This window comes from Amblyomma mixtum, chromosome 2 (assembly GCF_055824585.1).
Source record: "Amblyomma mixtum isolate Tamu chromosome 2, ASM5582458v1, whole genome shotgun sequence".
Classification (NCBI taxonomy): Eukaryota; Metazoa; Arthropoda; class Arachnida; order Ixodida; family Ixodidae; genus Amblyomma; species Amblyomma mixtum.
The window spans coordinates 144,733,533-144,739,532 of NC_143013.1; the positions used below are offsets into that span (position 1 = coordinate 144,733,533).

A 6,000-nucleotide genomic window follows, 5' to 3' on the forward strand; every position below is an offset into this window, starting at 1 on the left:
TGACATAAAATCAATGTACATAACACAGTAGAAACAGATATTACACATGAATCAACTTCTTTCAGAATAAACAATGTTAGCTATTGCGTCGTGAAAGGTTTTGTTATCTGCAATGGCTGCAATATCGGGGGGAAGGCGGTTCCATTCCACAGATGTGCGAGGAAGATATGAGTGAAAAGAAGATTTGGTGTGGCATGTTGGGATGCCAACCTTGTGGCGGTGATCGATGCGACGTGAAATGTATTCTGGGGGTGATATGAAATAGTCGTGAAGTATAACGTGATGATATAGCTTGTGAAATAGTGTTAGGCGACCAACTTTACGGCGAGATTGTAACGGTGGGAGTGACACGTTAGATTTCATGGCTGTGATGCTTGCCGTACGGTTGTAATTTGAAAGAATGAAGCGAACGGAATTATTTTGGACTAGTTCCAAGGAATATACAAGGTTATCATGTGTAGGGTCCCATATTGATGCTGCGTATTCTAGTTTAGGACGTATAAGTGTTTTATAGAGTATAAGCTTAAGAGATGAGGGAGCGGCTGAGAAATTGCGACGTAAGTACCCTAACATGCGGTTAGCGTTATTAATAACGTAGCCAATATGAATAGACCATGTTAAATTTTGAGTGATATGAATACCTAGGTACTTGCATGTTTTTACCCAATCAAGAGGAGTGCCGTTAAGATAATATGAAGGAAGAGCGTTAGGTGCACGGGAAACACGCAAAGCTTTACATCTATTAATGTTTAATTCCATATTCCATGTAGTGCACCAGTCTGACACCAAATTGAGGTCTGACTGGAGAGTGTCAGTATCGTTAACGTTATTTATTTCCCGAAATATTACACAATCGTCAGCAAAAAGGTGAATGTTGGAAGATATGGCAGAAGGAAGGTCATTAATATAGATTAAGAATAGGAGTGGTCCAAGGACCGATCCCTGTGGAACACCAGATAGCACGTTAGCAATCGGTGAATTAGTGTTATTTGCATGCACAAATTGCCAACGGTTAAGAAGGAAAGATTTAATCCAGTCGAAGACGTTAGGATTGAGATTAAGATGGCTCAATTTATGTAGCAGCAATTTATGACATACTTTGTCAAAGGCTTTGGAAAAATCCAAAAAAATGCAGTCAGCACAGGATGAGTTGTCAAGTATGCGGTATAGCTTATCACTGAAGGCAAGTAATTGAGTTTCACACGAGTATGTTTGACGAAAACCATGTTGCGCAGGTGTGAAAAATGAATTCTCATCGAGAAAGGTAACGACATGCTTGAAAATGATATGTTCTAGTAATTTGCAGCATGTGCTAGTGAGCGAAATGGGACGAAAGTTTTGAGGGGAGTGCTTACCACCGGACTTGTGAAGTGGAACCACCTTCCCAATTTTCCAGTCGTTAGGAAGGCTTGCTGTGTCGAGTGACTGTTGAAAAAGTTTGGTTAGTATAACTGAACTATAAGCACAAGTATTTTTTAGAAATTTAGCGCTAATCGCATCAGAACCAGGTGAAGAATCATTTTTCAGGGATTCAATTAATTTGGCTATGCCAGGTGGATCGATAGTTATAGGTGACATTGTCGGGAACCTGTGGTGCTGTATGTGAGGCAGATTAACGCTTGAAATGGAGGAAAAGCTTTCAACGAATGTGTTATTCAGCACGGAAGCACAAAGATCACTGGGGATAAGGTTACCGGAGGCATCTTGTAGTCTAATTAATGGGTCGTTCTCAGGGTGTATAACGCGCCAGAATTTCTTAACACTCGTTTTCAAAATAGTTGGTAATGTGGCAGACAAAAAGGTATTCTTTGTTTGTTTAATCGCGTTGACGTAAGCGTCGGAAGCAGACTTGTACTTCGCCCATCGCGCGTTAGATGGTGAAAGCTTCGCGCGGCGGTATAAACGTTTCTTTTTGTTAGATAATCGTTTGATGTGAGAGTTGTGCCAAGGTGCTTGTGGATTAGAGGTGACGATGCGCTTAGGGATATACTTATCAGTTAGTTCGTGAACCTTCGTTTTGAATGATATCCAGTTTTCTTCGACAGAGTAGTAGTCGGAGTTAGCAATAAAGTAATCAACAAATATGCCCAGTTCATTGTTAATAGCGGCAAAGTTGGCGCGTTTGTAATCTAGAATGATCTTTTTTATTTTGCTCGGTTTTGGACGTGGTATATTAATGCAAAAATTGAGCAGAACGTGATCACTGATGCCTGGAAGATATGTTATATCAGTAGCTAACTCTGGATTAGTTGCTAGAATTAGATCAAGAGTGTTCGAAGCGTTATTCACTGTCCTTGTGGCTTTTGTTACTAACTGAGTTAGCGAAAACATGGCGCATAGTTCTAAGAATTCTTTAGCTTGATACGAAGGGGAAGATAAAGAAGGCTGCTGAGCAGTCCATGAAATAGTTGGAAAATTAAAGTCTCCAAGTAGAAAAAGTGGTGATGAAGGAAATCGTGCGCGAACAAGATTTATAGCATCGTGAAGTTCGTTAGTGAATGTAGACGAATAAGAAGGAGAACGGTAGCAGACGCCAATAATCAGTTTAAGATGACCTATCACTATTGACGCAAATATTAGTTCTAATTAGCTGAAGACTTGGATACATGAAGATGGAATGTCTTTAGAAATAGCAAGTAAGGCACCGCCGCCACGTTTGGCTATTCTATCGCAAAGATATACCGAGTACCGATGAGCGTTTTGGAAGATTTCGGAATCCGATACATGCGTTGGGAGCCAGGTTTCGGTTAGCGCTATAATGTCAGCTGAGCATGTGTCTATGGCAGAAGATAAAGAAGTATGCTTGTTAAGTAGGCTCCTGACGTTAGTATAAAGAACTGATATCGACGATGGCAACTGTCCACTACCCCTCGCGATTCCCTACGGTGAAGCGGAAGATCCAGCCACAGAATCCAATCTAGACGATTCGCCACGTGCCACGATTTCTTCAACAGTGTCCTTGGTAGGGTTATACATGAAGCATTTTTTATTGATATGCAGTTTGTTGTAGCGTATCTTAAAAGAGCGAGGGCCAGCGTGAATATTACCAAATTCAAAAAGTTTTTCCGAGCCTGGCGCGTAGCCGGTGAGAAATCTTCACTGATTGTGATGTTATCCGTTTTAAATTGGTTACGAAGGGTTAATATCTTGTCTTTCATTTTAGTGTCCGAAAATTTGGCTATGATTGGTCGACACTTCTCATCTGAAAAAACGCCCAGGCGATGTGCACGTTGAATTGAACTGGAGGGGCATACTTCGACAATCTTAGTCAAGGCTTCCAGGAGTTTCGATTCAGTGTCTGCCCAAGTCTCTTCCTCATCGGGTATACCCCTAAATATTAGATTTTCACGTCGCGATCTATCTTCGGCTTCATCAAGGCGAGACTGCAGCAAATCATTTCGAGTGCGTTGGTCTTCTACAGATTTCTTTAAAGATGAGAGCTCCTGATCCATGTCGTCGATTTTCTTTCCCTTTTCCTCGAGTTCATCAAGCCTCTTGTGCATGCCAGCTAACTTTGATTCAATGTTCTTCTGACTATTCCTAATGTCTTTAATATCAGCTGCTAATTCGACCTGATCTTTAGAGCTTTGCAGCGTACGAGAATGTACATCCTTAAGCAGCTTAAACATAACTTTCATTTGTTCAGACGGATTGTCTGGCAGGTTGTCTATGTCAAGGGAGCGAGTCATAGGACCCGGGTTAGATTCAATGTCGCCAGAGCGCAAAAGCAGAGAAATCATTGAAAAGCATTCACAAGCAACATCAAAGCACACCCGCGGGCACGGGAACAGAAGTAAACAGCGATCGTCGCTTTCTCTAGCGTGCAAAGAATAGTGCGTACAAACCTGCACGGTAAAGAAGCGAAGCATTGGAGGTGTGCCGATGTCACTGTTCCCGTGCCCACTGAAGGGAAAGCCAGCGTGTTGTCGCTTTAAATCCGGTGTGGGTGGTGATGCCATCGTCGATGACGCTGGACGGGTGTAGACGAGGGATTCGATGAGCAGGAAAGCCTGGCCGGGTGGAAAGCCGAAGTTGTCGGTGAGACGAAGCCCAGATCTTGCAACCACCGTACCAGGGAAAAACGTCGAGTCAGAGCCTGCAGCCGGCGAAGTTGATATGGCGAGCGCCAGCACGGCCTGCACGGTAAAGAAGCGAAGCATTGGAGGTGTGCCGATGTCACTGTTCCCGTGCCCACCAGGTGTTACCGCGTATTGGTCGGAAGGATTTTATATTCATCTTATCTCCTTTCCCTTTACAAATCAAATTCAGTTCACTATGTATCTAGCTGTGCGGAATTTGCTTATTTGTTATCACTGTCGTCATACGCTTTCATCATCGTTTCCTTGCTTCTTGGACCAAGTTCGTTAATCAGCTAGATTGAAATTTCCTCTATCCATGCGGATAAAACTGCATCGTCACGCGTCTCACGCTGCACTTCCGGTGAGGAGACATCGCACTGCGCATGCGCATTATTTCATGCTCGAGCCGTGCCATTTTTATCGCTAGCAGCGGACTAGCTGAATGCATGCAGCGCATGGCGGTAGGGGTGACTTTATTTATTCGCCATGTAACATGCGCAGTACGGGAGGATCATCTAACAGCTGATGCGATGAATGTCGGAGGAGAGATTATGCTAGAAAAACTTGCCACCCTGTATACGCAATGCCTACTGACATCGAGTGTACCAGAAGCTTGGAAGAACGCTAATATAATCTGAATTCATAAGAAAGCAGATTTCAAGCACTTGAAAAATTATGACTGGTCGGCTTACTTTCCGTTGCCTATAAGGTCTTTGCTAAGGAGATGATTGTAAAGGATATTCATTAAGAGGGTATTCACGTAGAGAGGAACGGTGGGTCTAAAACTTAAGCCACAAAAAAACAAAGTAATATTCAACAGTCTCGCAAGGTGCTGGAAGTGGTAAGCGAATACGTCTGCTTAGGGTAGGTAGTGACTGCTGATCCGGATCATGGGAGAGAAATAGCTAGAAAGATAAGAATGGGGCGGACGCATATGATAGGTTCTCTGAGATCATGAATGGCAGTGTGACAGTATCCTTCAAGAGAAAAGTACCAAGCAGCTGTATACTACCGGCACTGACTATGGGGCAGAAACGTTGCGGCTAACGAAAACTTCAACTTAAGGTAAGAACAATACAGCGAGCCATAGAAAGGAAATCATAGGTGTAACGTTAAGAGAGCGGAAGTAGGCAGAGTGGTGAGGGAGCAAACGCGGGTTACTGATGTTCTACTTGAAATCAAGAGGAAGAAATGGGCTTGGGCAGAGCATGTAATGCAAAGGCAAGATAATCGCTGGTCCTTAATGTTTACAGAATGCATTCCAAGAGAAGGCAAGCGTACCTGGGGGCTGTGGAATGTTAGATGGGCGGATGAGAAAGGAAGATGTGTCGGTGTTTGCAGCTAAAAGAAACTTTGCGGAGTTCACAGGCAGGTCACACAAGGAAAGGTCACACACGGAAGAAAGTTCAGCACTGGCACAAGAAATCACTGCTCGGTGGGTCGACAGAAAGTCGCAGCCGAAGATGACATCGTAGGAGCAGTCACGCAGCACAGAAACTCGATGATATGGGCTGCGTCGTTGATACAAACGCGGACCTACAGGCTGCGATGGGGTGGATGCACTGCGAGTTGGCCTTACGGAGCGAGAAGTCTGAGAGTGGCGTCATCACCTTGCAGATTTTGCGGCGAAGGGAGTCTAATCACAGACACGGCAGCGCCCCTGTCAACAAGCGCGAGAGCAGAGACGCATTCGACATGCGTCTGAATCACGTTAGCCGGGCGAAGCTGAGGACTTAACGATTTTGCAAAAGACGCAGTCCTTGCGCCCGGAACTGCGGCACTCAGTTTTCCTCTGGAAGGGGTTCCAGTCGCCGGAGCATTGGGGAAATTGGAGGTCGGCAAGGTGAAGCCGAGCGGCCAGTAAGATAGTGGGCGAGACACAGACGAGCCAGAAGAGCCCCAATTCCAGCTTCAGCAGCTA

The 6,000-nt window shown here is 44.4% G+C and overlaps 1 pseudogene; it reads right to left on the reverse strand.

Annotated features, from left to right (window-relative positions):
- Positions 1–2,880: 2,880 nt before the first annotated feature.
- LOC149361147 (uncharacterized) lies at positions 2,881–4,145 on the reverse strand (annotated as a pseudogene).
- Between the last annotated feature and the right edge of the window lie 1,855 nt (positions 4,146–6,000).